Genomic DNA, 15,557 nt, shown 5'->3' on the forward strand with positions numbered 1-15,557 from the left:
TAATTACTGCTCCCTTCTTCTTTAACTTTTGTTTCATTACTGCCCAATATCGCTCAATTGGGCGAAACTGGAAGCAATTTGGTGGATTAAGGGTTTTTATATGAATTTCACACTATTATCGCTGTACCATTGTAGCACGTCCTTGCTATAATAGCAGCTGGCAAGATCAGGCCAAAACATGATTGGACCATCATGAGACCTAACAAATAGCAAAATTTGTTTCAAAAGCCCTTCTAATACAAGTTCGAATTTATGTTCTTATTCGTCACAAACGCGGTAGTCTTTTTGCCACATGTGCAAAATCCTTGCCAAATCATTTTTTTAGCGAATTTATCGGCAAAATAAAGTTTGAACCTCTTGAGGACGTTGCCACGAGCATAAGCCTTATGAAATTTAATGCTCGGAATTTGTTTAAAATCGACTTTAATGTAGATTCCATGGTCCATCAAAATGCAACCATGCGGATTGGTTAGCACATGATCGTACAGCTTCCGAGCCGGGTTTTTGACCATTTTTTTTTTTTGTTTTAAGTTTCAATTTGGATGTTTACTGACTCGAAAACACTTAAAGTCTTCTTGAAATCGGATTCGCCGTTCAGAAGAGCGGTCGGCGTTAACATTTTTGGCCAAATGATAGTCCGAGATGTTTGGGTTAGCTTTGATTTTCCGAATGACTCTCAATCGCAATTAAACGATTCACGGTTCCACTCCACCGCTTAGTTTGCACCTTACGGGCACTTATCTGTGTTTTTTTTTGTACTTTTTAATCACTCACGCAATGGTCGATTTAGCAAACTTAACCGTTTTGCCAGCTCCCGAGATGACACTGAAGGATTCTGCACATAGTAGTGCACAATTAGTTTTCGCTTCCCCTCTTGCATGTCGAGTATCTTGGAGCAGGAATAACTAAATGGCGTGGAAATTTGACCAACTAAAGTATATACTTTAGTCACCAAACGGTGTAAAAATTGTCCATTTTTGTCCACGGGGGGCTCCAGTATCATTCAAACAAACTGCTCCATTTCTAAATAAGCCAACTCTTACAGAACATTTATTGTATTTTCATTAGTTGAAATCTTGTTGGTCGAATAATTTAAAACCATAACTCTTTGAATATGGTATAAACCCTCTAGACCGCCATCCATATCAAAAATCGACTCACGTACACCTGCCTAATGTTTTATTGCAGCTATTACGATACGTTAGCAAACAGCTCATCAGCTCGTATGATCGCTGCCCATCAGCTCCTTCTGTGTGGACCAAAGTTACCATAGAGGTACAAGCTGCGTCCGTTATAACTAGCATGAAGTGCCAAGGAGTCCATCTATGTTTGCATGTCTACGCTTGCCTGTTCGAAGTGAGATTAGTGCTGACAAGAGGATCATTGTACTGCGGGTATTTGCCATCCTCAAAATCATTACCACCAACGATAGTTTGACTGCTTTAAATGCCCTCGCCTGTCCTTTGTCGTTGTGAACTTCGGGTGTAAAGAACTCGAAGAACGTATGCGGTACACTAGCTGCATCATTCATTCTGCTTAATGTTGTATGAACAATTAAACTAAAATTAATAAGCAGCAAAACAGTTCCAATCCCTTAAACTGGCCATAACATTCGCTTTACTCTCAACAAATGGAATTGACATTATTATAAGGCAAACAATTTCAATGGATTTTTCATGAATTGTTACACATTTTTCTACTATAACTTTTCTAAAAGCATCTATATATCATTTTATCTTGAACAGTGTAAAGTCAAATCCATTGATCACATCGCTTAGCCGATTCGTTCACTTCTTTTTCCGTCCGCGATTTTCCAGATCATTTTTCGATTTTTAAGGATCTAGCATCGATGTTGAGAGACACGATCAGCAAGTTCAACACTAGTCGATAAGAAAAAGATGCATAAATATTGCTACATGGAACACTAGGCGCCTCCATGGCGAACTAGGCGCCTCTGGGTTTTAATTGTTCGAAGATGCTTAACAAAATTGTTGCTTCACACTATACTAAAGTTATTTTAACAACAAATCAGAACATCTTCTTCTTCTTCTTCTTCGGCGAGGACTTACTCCAGTACGGCTTTTGAATACAGATTTCTGGGCCTTCGCAAGCTATCCTGGAGACATTTTTTTAAATGAAACTGTTCATTTACTCCTTTCGCTAATTATTAATGCGAGGCAGTACCTAAGTCGTCATTATTCAGCCGAATGCTTATACAATCCATACTCGAATGCTTCCAGAAACGTCACTCCAAACTCGTGCAAAAGTTGTACAGCAGGAAACGCACACAGAGTTGGATGATCTATACCAGATATCATTTATGAACCGGTTTAATGATCGGAATAACCGGAATAAATCTGATAACCAGCATCGATTGTAGCAAATTAATAGTTGAGAAAGCAAAATAGATTCTTCAAACGATTATGAAACATGAAGGTGTCGTCTGTACTTTTGCCCTTGCAAAAGCAGAACTAACGTACATACGTGCACAACCAAGATTCTTAAAACGTTCGCCTAAAGCCTTGTGACAAGTTTTTAATGCATTATTATATTTTTTTAAATTAATAAAAGTTACAATTTATTATCAACATCCATAAAACCACCATTAGTGCGAGCACGCCTGGAATGCGATCTACAAGCCACGTCTTTTAGTTTGTAAAATTGGGACTCTATAATCTTTATTCTCTATTTGAATGCAATTTTGTTACTTGTGGATTTGTAGCTTTCTTGATTTGGAGTAGATAAGTTGAAATAAATCAAACGCATGATACGTTTTTGCCTTTGCAAAATGGCAGCTTTCAATACCTTTCGAATGCACCAAAAGTTATCGGCGGAGTGACGCCAAGCGGGACAGGGAAACCTACTGACGCTCCAATATCCTTGGTTAACTGTCACCCATCATCAGGTTCGTGCTCGCTAGCGACATGCTAAATTATAAGTTTGCGGCATTGGCTTGTCGCTGCTTAGCCACTTTCAATCGGTAAAAAGGCTAAAACGATAGTTTCCCATGTACTCCTGCTGCCTCCATGTCCGCTATTTACATCTATGTTTTACTAACGCTTTCCGAATGCAACCGGACGAAGACGAATACAACGCAAGGAATTCTCTCGATTACTCTGGCCTGCTCCGAAGAGCTGCGAATGTCTCGCTCTCTTTGCTGTTTAACACGTTGCGTACCGCGTCACCCAAATATGGGTGACGGCAGTTTTAGTACAACAAAGTTTTTGACCTATAAATAAATGAAAATGCAACATAAAAATTATTGTTATATTTTATATAAATATTTTAGGAAGCTAAGTTTTTGCTTGGCCTTCGAAAACAATCGGTTTAACAAATATTATAAACAAATTGTAATTAGAAAAATTGTACTAAAAATTGTGCTAAAACGCTTGGTACGCAACGTGTTAAGCACAACATCCATATGGTGAAAAATAGTATCCAATCCACTCTAGGCACTGAAAACTCGTTCTCTCGTAAATTTTCCTTCCACGTTTCCGCAAAACTCTCTATTCCTATTTCGTTCATTTTTCTCTCGTATTGTTTCTCGCTTTTTGACAGTTCGGAACACTTGACAAACTTATGCATTGGAATCGTATCACTTCTCTGTTGCAGTGCCTTGCCCGCCCAGAGAGGCGCCAACTAAAATCAATATCAAATTCTCATGTGTTCCACGGTGTGTGTTTTTTTTCTTGTATTCTTTTCCCTATGTTCGCCTTCTTCTTCACGTGCAGTTCTATGTAGCTGCTCGTTTTGCAGGACGTACACGCGATGGGCTCAAACAGACCACGCGTATGTCGTACAAAGCTTCCATGTACTGCTCAACTATACGTTGCCACTACCCTTGGATGCCAACATGAAATAGGTTTGCCCTTAGGCTAGAGGTCGCGTGACTAAAGGCATTTCTCCGGCTGTCTTTACCGATACGTTGGTCCCAATGATGTTGATGTTATTGCCGCATGATATCTCATTGAGGCTGACCAATCTTTTTTCATGATTACCACTTACGTCGATGGATGCAGGCTGCAGGGTACAATTCATGCCTCGCGCTACCGCAGCAAAAGGGTATGTACTATGGGAGTATTTAAAAAAAAAACCATGCTGCTAATCTTAATGGCAGCAGTTTGCTTCATAGTAGTAATGGTCTTTTTGCGAATCGAGACCGGTTTCACTATGAAAAATCATCAATAAACTGTCCAGCAAAACGGAACAGCTAGGAAATCCATGCTGCAGCAATGACTGCGTGCGGACAACAGAGAGAAAAGAGTTGTGTGTAGGTAGATACAAAAAAGGACGTTGTATGACTCACAAGCGCGCGGTAGTCCTGCATGTGTGCATGACAGCGATCTTTGGGTGACCTCTTAAGCACACGAACACATTCAGCCACATGGAGCCCAAATAGCAGGCGACAAGAGTAGAGAAAACAGTTTGTCTGTAAAACCGCTCTATTACTACCTCAAAAAGCTTCATCCTATTACAATAAGAGCACATGCCGTGATCACTGTGCAATAGAGCCTGGGGTTCACTTTTACCAATGCAATTTGCTCGGTCTTACAAGGACCGGATGAAAGCTTCCATACAAGAACATGCTGTATGACAATGTTTTCTCATGTTTTCCACGCAGCTACTCATACAAACATAATGGGTTCAACCACTACCAAAAACGTTGACCGTGCTATACCTTGCTGGAACACAAATACTGGTGAACAAGTGAAAAATCGCACAAAGCTTCCGTAATCGTGATTGGGGCCGACGTACTTCAAAGCAATCGGCAGCAAGCCCAATACATGGAACCTATGGCAGCTTAGAAGCTGTACCCCAAACTAGTAAAATACCTCTCTCAGACAGAGAAAATCAATACTGCTCGAGTAGAAAAAACAAAAGTCTAATTTTAAACCCATACATAGGACGTTATTTGCTTTCAGAACAATAGACTTGCTTGCATAAATGTTGACACTCAAATCCTGCTCGAATATTGTAAATGATCTTATCCAAAGTTCGTCGGCGAAGTAATTGAAACGATAGGAAAAAATAATAAATATTAATACGCTTGCAACAAATGACAAGTTTACTGATCAGGTGAATAAGAATTCAATGAACATCAAGAACGAAATTCGTTTATGTTAAAATGTTCAAATGTAACCAAGTACTGAAGAACGTTAAATTTTTTCTTGAAAATGCATTTGAAAATACTTTATAGATCAACCGTCGAAAAATTCAAAACTTCAATCGGCCTTATGCAAGGTCTGATACAAGAAATAAGATTTAAATTGGGAAAATCCTTATTCGCTTCGTTTGTTTGTTGGTGACACAACGCTCCTTGCAATGCAAAAAAATGCATATCGTTTGTATTGTGTGGAATTGGAACATAATCAATTAATAAAAACAAATCGTTAGATAACTGTAATATTACCGTTGAGTATATTCGGGTTAGAAATAAAATTCTCCTTGGCGTAAAGCAAAATCGTATGCAAAACTTTTCCTTTTGCACTGCGGGCCCTACTGCTTCTCCAAAACTATCGTGTGTCGAAGGGCTCTGGGCTGCTGTTGATGCTACTGCCTTTCCTACTGCTACTGTTGCTGTTGCTGCTGCTGCTGCTGCTGCTGCTGCTACTGCTGCTGTTGTTGCTTCGGCTGGTGATGATGGCGATGACGGGTAATGATGATGCAGTTGCTACTTTTGCTGTTATAAGTGCAATAATGATTCACTACACCCGATGATGGCAATTACACCCGATGTTGGTGTTACTAATGGTTACTGACTTACAACTTTGGAACAATTTCACGAGCAATATGGACGTTATTTCTCCACGACGATTGTTATTTCAAGCAGCAGTAAAAAATACTAAGACTTCTTAGTGCCACTACTGAACAACTCGTACCCAGCAGAACACTGTTTCACCACTGTGCTAAGCATCACATGTACACAGACAATACATGCACACTCACAAACACAACCACTTAACACATTCTCACTTCCTCGATTATGAACACTGTTTTCTTTATTTTTATTGAATGGAGAGCTGCCTGAAAATGAATGAAATTAGCAATCATTCCAAGAATTCTTTGCAATCAACATACACTGCCATTTAAAAAGCACAAAAATCGCCGAACAGTACCAAATCACACGCAACTCAAGCATTAACAAATATAAAGAAGCAAATTATTTTACATCCGTTTGAACATGATTTTAGCTAAAAAGGTCCCAAAAATAGTCTGCTGTTTAATGTTTCGTCATCAAGGCTATATTAATTTGCTCCGAATATTTCAGATTTAAATCAATTTAAATAATAAACACTAAGAAACGTAAACTCACGTTCAATGAATTGGAAAACTATTCGTAGCCACATTGAACTTATTTCTTTTCTTTTCTTCCTGAAGATTAACTACCGTCGATCGATAATACGTGTTATTCATGCTTCAAAAACTCTATCTTATGTTTCTCCACTAGAACACTGTGAGGATCAGAGATTTTAGATGTTTATTTGCTTCCATTTTTCCAAAGACAAACGCATGCTGTCTCCCGCAGTTATATTTGAACCGACCGAAGAAAATATACCTAACCTATCCCCTACTAATGACATTTGTGTACTGCATTACGCATCGATATTGCTGATACCATTCGTCTGAGAGAAGAATTTTCCACTTTCTCCAACATCTCGTCTCTCGAATTCGAATCCGTAGAACCCTCCCTAAATGACTTTCCTTAATTTGCTATATTCATGTATGAGTAGCACACGGCGCAGATATAGGCACCTTCGCTCACAAACATTCACAAACAAAATGTATAACACTCGTCCTTTTAAGTCATTAACGTGTACTCTTACTTTTGCTCATTTACTTTTACTCATTTGAAAACGATTTTTCATTGTTTTTTACCGTATCTTTTCTGCCCTGTCTCTAATTTGGCGTATTAAGGTACTCTTATGCCAAAAATCGTGACACAGAGGAAAATACTTTCAAATTCTTCCTTTCTTCGTTTGCGTACATACGCACTTAGACACATCACTAATATCAGCACACCGACGGCACGAACTGGAAAGCACGAATGAATGAAAAAGCTCCGAATAACTCCGCAGCACCGAACACCGCATAAGGATGAAGAAAGGACAAATGCCCCAGCCCTTTCCAGCTATGCAAGGACAACAGGGGGAGGATCCGAAGGTACTTTTTATGAAAACCGAGAAATTTTTCAATAAAATTTGGGTTTAAATAGAATGCTTTCGCTAGAAAACGAGTTATACACAATACACACTCCTTTAAAATGCACTGTTAACATAATTTTACAGAATCGATTGAATATGGAAAGGGCAAATTAAAATGTTCTCAAACCATACTAACGAGAACACTACGCTGTCCTGGAGACACTTCCGTCACTCATTACAGCTCACACTAAACTGAATCCGATGTGTTAACATCTCGCTCTCCGTAGTTAAATTCGGGTCGACGCTTGAAAAAGCTTCCGATGGGATCCCATTGAGCTACTGAGTATTCCTTGGATTCTTGGTATTAGAAATACTGGAATTAGTTCCAAATAGAGCTTTAGATGAAATTTCAAATGAGAGGCACTTTTATATTAACACTACATACAATTAATTTGGAATATTGCTCGAATGCTTTTTACCGGTCTTACCGTCCTTTAACAAATGCAACAGTATTATTCTTTATTTTTAAAGATTTTTCGAAGCCGTAAATGGCTACTTTCTAGTAAGTCAAAAAAGACTTCTAGAGGTATTTTAATGCACCTCCCCATCATTAAGCTAGTTCGGTTTTCCTTTTTTATTGTTAAAAAACCAAAATATGTAAACTTGTTTTGACAGAAATCAAGTAAATTCAGAAAGTAAATAAATTAAGCCATCTTTAAGAGCGGTAATTTTGACCTCAACCTCAAAAACAAGGCCTTCAACTAAAACCCAAAGCTGCAATAAAAAGTAAAATTTGATTTTACTTTGCTTTTTTACGAAGATGTTTTACACGATTACTTTTTCGTAAAGTTGTTGAAGATCTGTTCGTTTTCGGTTTTTTGATGACCCGCTTTATCATTTCGCTAGCTTGGTGTAAAGCAAACAAGGTCGGATTGAGCCGAATTTGAATCTTTTCCAAATTTTAATTTTTGAAAAAGTAAAATATAAATTCATAGAAAAGTATGCTCTATGCCCGCATCCGAAAAATCTGTACGTCTCCCCCTCTTAGCTCAATGATTAGAAATAAGAATGTTAGTCGTTTTCTCAGGGAGAGAAAAGGTGCTAATGCTTCCCATGCATATTCTATCCTTTGCAACCATCCAACGCCAAACTATCCCCAATATGTTTACTGTGTCGTTATCCGCGTACACGTACGTGCTTACGTACAAAGCTTATTTGAGATATGTGAGTTTGTTTCTTGTTGGAGCAACCACAGCATCATGTATTTGCGCATTCTGGTCATAGCAATCTCAGAGGGCAGGTGCAAGTGCATTGAGCAGCAAGTGTTATGATCGTGCCATTAATACTGTTGAGGTAAGAACAAACTAATAAACTTATGAAAATGATGGAAATCTAGGTAATGGAAATCAGTACAATCTTTTTTACTTTTAGGATTGAAACGTGAATCTAAAGAATGTATCGAATGATGCCTGAGGTGAACAGAAGAAACAGCCGATCACAAATATCATCGTTATTAAACGTCAGAACGAGGGGCTTTGCTAGTGCTGTCAAGAGTTTCCTACCAGTTTCCTACGAGTTTCCCAGCTGTTGCGGGAACTGAGTTCGACAGTTCGACGGAGGAGAGTTCGCTATGTGGAGATGAACAGTAATAAACATCAGATGACTTAATCCTTAAAAAGCAAATGTTTTGATTTCATCGCAGCATCATGCGGTTAGAAGAAAATATCACATTAAAACTATGACGTATCCAGTTTCACCAGTTTCTGGCTTCGAAGAACAGGTTGACACCAGTTTCTTCGCATCTGGCCGCCCTGTTTATGCACTTTTTTTCTATTTTAGAATATACGTACCTACAGCAAAACGCTCTGCGAAGTTTACTACATTCCATTTAATGTTTGTTTACATCTAGTATAATGTGGTGGGTGTCATTTAACAGCGTGGACAGCACACCAAAATTATGTGATCGGATGAAAACCGATACGGTTTTTGGACCCCGTATGGGGTCTCCGGACGACAAAGTGTCGACAGTTGGTTGAAATTTTGGGTAAAATTCCAAATGAGGCTCCCTTGTCGTCGCGTCGTTGTCATTTTTTCCAAGTTTGCGCCTGAAAGTTATGCAATAGGTGGCACATAAATTCAGTTTGAATATTTGAACCGTTGAATTTCCGTTAGAAGCTATAACGATTTGAACTAATTGGTTAAACTGGGCAAGATGGACAGCATAACTCAATGAGTTGGCGGGAAGAAATGAGTTTGAAACGGCGGCGTGCCCGCAGAGAGCGCAGCGAGCGGACTGCGCTAGGTCTACCGAAAAAGGGAGTTTGTTATAAATTTGTGAAATAAGGAGGGCCCGTGGGCCCCCCTCATACCGCACCCCTAGGTTGGTTGCGTAGCCGAAATTTCATAAACTTATGCAAGTAATGCATGACGGAGTTCATGCTGTACATCCTTTCTAGTATAACCATGTTCTTTAATTTAACGAGAATTCAATTCAAACGGTTCACACAACGGCATTTGTTTCACCCGTTGCATACTTTTTAGGTACATCACAAATGGTGTAGACACGACAGCGATTTTGGCTGGGGGGCTTCATTTGGGATTTTACCGGATATGAATCCTTTTGGTCGCCATGATTGGCGAAAAGAAGTGTGTTGATCTGCCTCATGCATAGCCTTCCTCCGGAACGTATTCCGAACGCCTCAATTACTCGCTTTATTGATGAAATATACCACATTTGCAGTTTTACCACACTTTCTTAGTTGTTCGTGAGAGGTAAACAAAATTTTAATTTAAAAATTTCCGCGGTTTTTGGTTCGTTACATGGTATGCTGCGACCTCTTTTCCATTGATCTTAAGATCAATTGATCTATACTATTGAAGTAAGACAAATTTAACAAACATATGAAAATGATGGAAATCTAGGTGGCAACATTCAAATTTTGTGAAATTTTTGGAATAGACTGGAACATGCCAACGATGCATGGGCTGGATAGTAGACGCCAAGAAAATTAGGATCGTTCTGCAACCGCAAGTTCACTGCAGAGGCCGGATCTCTACACTGGTAAGTCGGGAAACAGCATGATCACATACACTGCACCCATGAAGTCAGTACACAGCAGGCTAAAACTGAAACAAAGGCCATTTACTTCGTAAGGAACAAATGTTTGGAAAAAGTGAAAATGAAGGATTGTTCTTTGCACTATCCTCTACATTTTGATGTAATTTGGCAGCGATACAAGTTAGGCAGCGCTCTGTGAACAGCCAAACAAATCAGACAAACACGACACTGAACGAAAGGCCTCGCACTCTGCTAATGTCGTGAAGAACTGTAACTCATCCAAGCAGCAAGGTAGCAGAATAAACATGGTATATAGAGTTTGCAGTGTGACACAGACATGCACGACAAAATCAAACTGTTTTGTTCTATGTCATGTTTGTCTGGCATGTTCTATGCAGGTTGACAGAGCACCTCCATATGATTGCATGGGTTTGTTTGTGAGTTTTTGTCGTGTTTGTCTTGTTCGATAGCTGACAGTGCGCTGCCTTAGGGTTCCCGAGATATGCTCAAAATTGTGCCGACCTCGCGGTACAAAACTGTTTTACCCACCCTACCCTGCAAACTGCTGCTTGCACACAACAGCTAGCTACCCTTCACCCATCGTCTTCCAGCTTCACCCCTTATGGCATCCATGGTTCAAATATCTCTAAATAGCTAAATCTATCTTCTATAAATTATAAAATTTAGGAAAGTGCGCTTACAAGTTGTACAATCTCATGTTGCACGCAATCTCAAGTTGCATGCAAGTGTGCTATGCAACCAGTAACCTGCTGCTGGAATAGGAAAAACTATCCAAACCAACAAACCCGCGCAACAGAATAACTGAATTAGCGTTTTCATGATCGGTCCTGATGCGCTTGGCTCTCGGTTTGAAGTCACTAACTTGCAACGAGGTTTAGTATTTTCCACAAATATGAAGCATGAACAAAAATATCTAAGCGTATTGATTGACATTGCATTGATTGCTATAGCAAACAGCTTGATTTGAGAAAGAGTAAATATACTTGGATTAACAAAAAACACACAAAAAAAACAGAGGAACAACTTATCGTGGGGACGAGGTGGCAGTTCCAAGAAATGGAATAATGAAGTTGTTCAGAAGTGTCAAAGGTGTGACAAAACCCACTAGGCAAAAACTTGCATGCAAACTCCTAATTTCTGTGTCACCTCGATTTCGGCCATACAAAAATAAGGAGAAGTTAGAAAAAGTCAGGAGTTTGAGCCACGGGCTTATGAGCGTGTGTAAGTGAGAACGTACAGCCCAGATCTGTGCATGTGTTGGTGCGAACGATGGAATTTATGTATGATAGTGTATGAAACTTCTGGACACATCCTGCGGTTCGATTTGATTGTAATCGTCTGAAACGGGAGTGAGATTTCATTACGCTGCAACTGGTACCAAATGAACAATGGCATGCTTGTGCTTACCCTTTTTAACAAGGTTCAGGATTGGCGACACCGATTGCGTCGGAACTTCCGACTCCGACTTTGCTGCCTCGCATGTAGTTTCCTCGCTCGCTTTGTCGGCTTCCTGAGATGCTGCTTTCCTTACTTTTTACAGTTGAGTGTCTTCATCGAACTGAAGATAACAATGTTCTGGAATCACTAAAAGAAATTACAGATCCGCAGAAACTAAAACAATTACCACGATTAGCTTTGCTTTCGCGTGTGTTCAACTCACTTCTTGTTGTGATACTGATCCGGCTTCTCGAACTTGTCATTTGCTCACTGGCTTTCTTTCCACGCACGGTTCCACTAACACAGACAAATTTTTGAATCGCTGTGTCCAAACACGGGAAGTTACGTTTATACCACCCGGGTTGGATCCAACAGAACGTTGATTTATACAGATGAGCGGGACAGACGATGACGAGCTACACGCTAAAAAGAGATGGCATACTCGACATCTTGTGTGCAAAGACCGAAGTATGGGCCAAGAGGGATCGGGGGTGGGAAAACTTGTATGGTAACGGCTAAATTGACTAGTGGGATGTTGACAGCATGGACGCGGAAATATCTTTCGTTTCACCAACGGTACTTGTGCCAAAAGGAAACAAAGATTTTAGGACAGTGATTGAATATAGAGAGGCAAACAAGGCTATCACACGCGATCCGTATCCTATGCCTTCGTTGGAGAGAATTTGGTCAGATATCCCCAACAACAATGGAAAGATCCTGTTTATAGCATAGCAGATGCTGCATCGAGGCTTTATAGATCGACAGGGGATCCACAGTTTGAGTCTGGTGAAGAACCGCATGAACTTTGTTGTGTTAGTGCATGTTTGGATGGAATCAATGACCAGTTGTTGGCGCTAACTTCAGATCAAGTTAGAACAGAAAATCAAAAAGATGCCACTCTAAAAACAGTTATAGATTGGTTACCAAAGGAGAATGGATGGCCGAAGCAGATAAAAAGGTATCAGGCGTTTCAAAAAGAACTGTATGTGGAGAACGGGATACTCATGAAACAGGAAAAGATGGTTCTTCCAGAATTTGTAAAGAGTTGCCCGTAATGCCAGCTAGTAAGGTCAGGAAGCACACTAGTACCAATAGAGATAACGGAATTGCCACAGAATCCGTGAGACTATGTATCTATGGACATTTCAACAACAACAGAGGATGGTAAAACTTTAGTGTTGACCGATAATTATTCCCGGTTTCTGGTGGCTGTCCCAGTAGAGCTGGCAGATTCGCATGGAATAAAAAAGGCGCTTAACTAGATATTCCTAACGTACTAAGTGCCAAGGAAATTAAAAGCAGACAATGGCCCCCCATTCAACGCGTTAGAGTTCAAGGATTGGCTTATAAATGTTTTGGAAATTAAACTAATCCATAGCACGTCCTTAAACCCTACAGAAAATGGATTAGTCGAACGTGGAATGCAAGGCATAAATAAAGTTGCGATAATATCGCGTTTAGAGAATAAAAGTTGGAGAGAGGCACTGGCGGAATATGTGGCGGGCTATAACTCATGGCCACATCATGGAACAAAAATTCCGCCAGCGGAGCTAATGTTTGGAAGAGCATTAAGGTACTGGCTACCGAACCCGAAAGTAAATATTATACAGGTAGATGACGAGGAGCGAGGAAGCTGTCTATAAAGAATTCTTACATGAGGTAATGGAAATTACAGGTGCATGTAGAATTACAGTGAAGGAAATGGGTACAGGAAAAATTTTTGATGGGAATATTAAACAAATTAAAAAATTCTTTAAAAGGAAAGGAGAAGAAGGAGTAAGATCCAGAGAATCGACCGGATTAAAAGAGGCGCGAGTGCCTAGACAGATAAAGAAACCGAAACGGTTCGTTGAGAATTAAAACTCAGTACAGTTGGTCCCCGCAGTACGCGAATGTTTGGGACTGAACGCAATAGCGTATTGCGGATTTCCTCTGCCATATCGTTTATACCCCATATTGAAGAGTTGACACTGAGAGGGAACCGCTTATTTAACATATCTTTTATCCAAATAACTAATAAGTGGTCCATTTCTTATGTTGCATAATATTATCTCTGTTAAAAAGTGCATATTAAAAACTTCATTCTACCAAAACAAAGTAAAATTGACTAATCAAAACTCGAGCAACGCTATGAGCTGTCAGTTTTAAAAAATCGCGTATTGCGAATTCGCGTATATCGAGTATCGCGTACTGCGAGGACCAACTGTAGTCATATTCGGCAGGGAGAGGATGTGGTATAGTAGTTACTAGGTATTAGGTATTATACCTAGGTATTAGGTGATGAGAGCGGAACAGGTATCAAGTGGAAAGAGCTGAGTTGGAGAACGTGAATAAAGAACGGATGTGTTAAGCTTGAGGATTGAGGTTTTTGGTATGGTCTAGTGCGGTTCATTGCTCAGGTCGGTAAAAGAGTAAATGAGGCCCCGGCCGCCATGTTTTCGATCGTGGGTACACCTCTTGTGGACGTTTAAACTGAATGTATGCAATTGGTGATACATTAATTCGTTAAATTCAACCTACGAGTATTTGAATCGTAGTGTGTACCGTTAATTTCGGCTACCCAATCAACCTAGGGGTGCGATGTCGCGCTATGTTTTTTTTATATGGAGTTCAGCTCCTGTCAGGCGACGTCGCGCTGTAGTGTGGACCCCGAGGCACCGTCACGTAACGCGACGTCGCCTGACAGGCGCAGAACTCCATGCAAAAAAAACCTAGCGCGATTCACGCGACATCGTGAATCCGTGAATTTCCCCGAGTAACTCGGGGTCCACACTACAGCGCGACGTCGCCTGATAGGAGCAGAACTCCATATAAAAAAAACCTTGTGCGATGTCGCGCGGATCGCGCTAGATTTTTCTTTTACAGGAATAATTTCGTAATCAGCCCGTAATTTAGCCGCTTGTACAGTATTTTTAATTTGCTTTTTTTATTGTCCAAATCAAAATTGATTGAACATGAAAAGTCTGAAAAGGAACCTCGTCATGTTTTATGTTTTTCTGCAAAAATGTTTATTTTCAAGTCTTCGTCACAGGACCTGTATTTCGTCAACTATACACGGCGTCCAACCCAAACAACAATTATTTCATAATATTAAGTTGAATTTTCCGAGAGTTTTTTAAATTGACATTCGTATATATCTATTACAGCATATTTTTAGGAATCGCCGTTTCAAGCGACACGCAAGACTTCTATCGCTATTTTCTCTCATATTCGAAGTATCGCTTGTTTATATTAGAAAGTATTTATGACCACTAAAACTAATTCACTGTATTGAAGTATGGTGAATTGGAATGCTGGTTTTTCTAGATAAAAAACAAATTCGTCAACTTTAACCCGTTATCAGCTATGGTTCAAACAATCAATCATAAATGGTTTTTAAACATTATATCATTCTTTCCCGAGTAACTCGGGGTCCACACTACAGCGCGACGTCGCCTGATAGGAGCTGAACTCCATATAAAAAAAACCTTGCGCGATGTCGTGCGGATCGCGCTAGGTTTTTTTTGCATGGAGTTCTGCGCCTGTCAGGCGACGTCGCGTTACGCGACGGTGCAGTCTGGAAAGCGTGTATAAAAACTTACAGGGTTTGACAGACCAACATACAACTGGGGCAACGTTCCTTCTAAATCGCACCTTCTTTCAAAACAATAACAAAATTGAAGTTCTAACGTCAACTGGGTTATCGATCAGCATCACGCTGTAACTTGACACGGAGGGCGTAACCGATCAGTGTCAAAAAGGAACTTGTCAATGAAATGAGCGTTCTAGACACGGCAGAAAATCATCACGCTTCTGATGTTTCATATTGTTGTACTTTTTTCATTGGAGTTTACCGCTGTATATATTTTAAAATTCGCGCGCTTTTTTGTACGTTAAGTTTCACATACCTGGTGAATTAC

General features: G+C 39.9%; 2 protein-coding genes across 2 annotated transcripts in view; one reads left to right on the forward strand and one right to left on the reverse strand.

Annotated features, from left to right (window-relative positions):
- Positions 1-7,359, reverse strand: part of LOC131262496 (sodium channel protein para) — a 57,225-nt gene extending 49,866 nt beyond the window's left edge. Inside the window, exons 1-3 of the mRNA XM_058264512.1 lie at positions 7,339-7,359; positions 5,765-6,024; positions 5,411-5,680 (exon numbers count right to left, since the gene is read on the reverse strand). The gene's annotated coding sequence lies outside the window, so the exon portion shown is untranslated. The remainder of the gene's footprint in view (positions 1-5,410; positions 5,681-5,764; positions 6,025-7,338) is intronic.
- Positions 1-15,557, forward strand: part of LOC131264470 (uncharacterized) — a 35,637-nt gene that overhangs the window by 7,830 nt on the left and 12,250 nt on the right. The window lies entirely within an intron of this gene.

Source organism: Anopheles coustani, chromosome 2 (genome assembly GCF_943734705.1).
Source record: "Anopheles coustani chromosome 2, idAnoCousDA_361_x.2, whole genome shotgun sequence".
NCBI lineage: Eukaryota > Metazoa > Arthropoda > Insecta > Diptera > Culicidae > Anopheles > Anopheles coustani.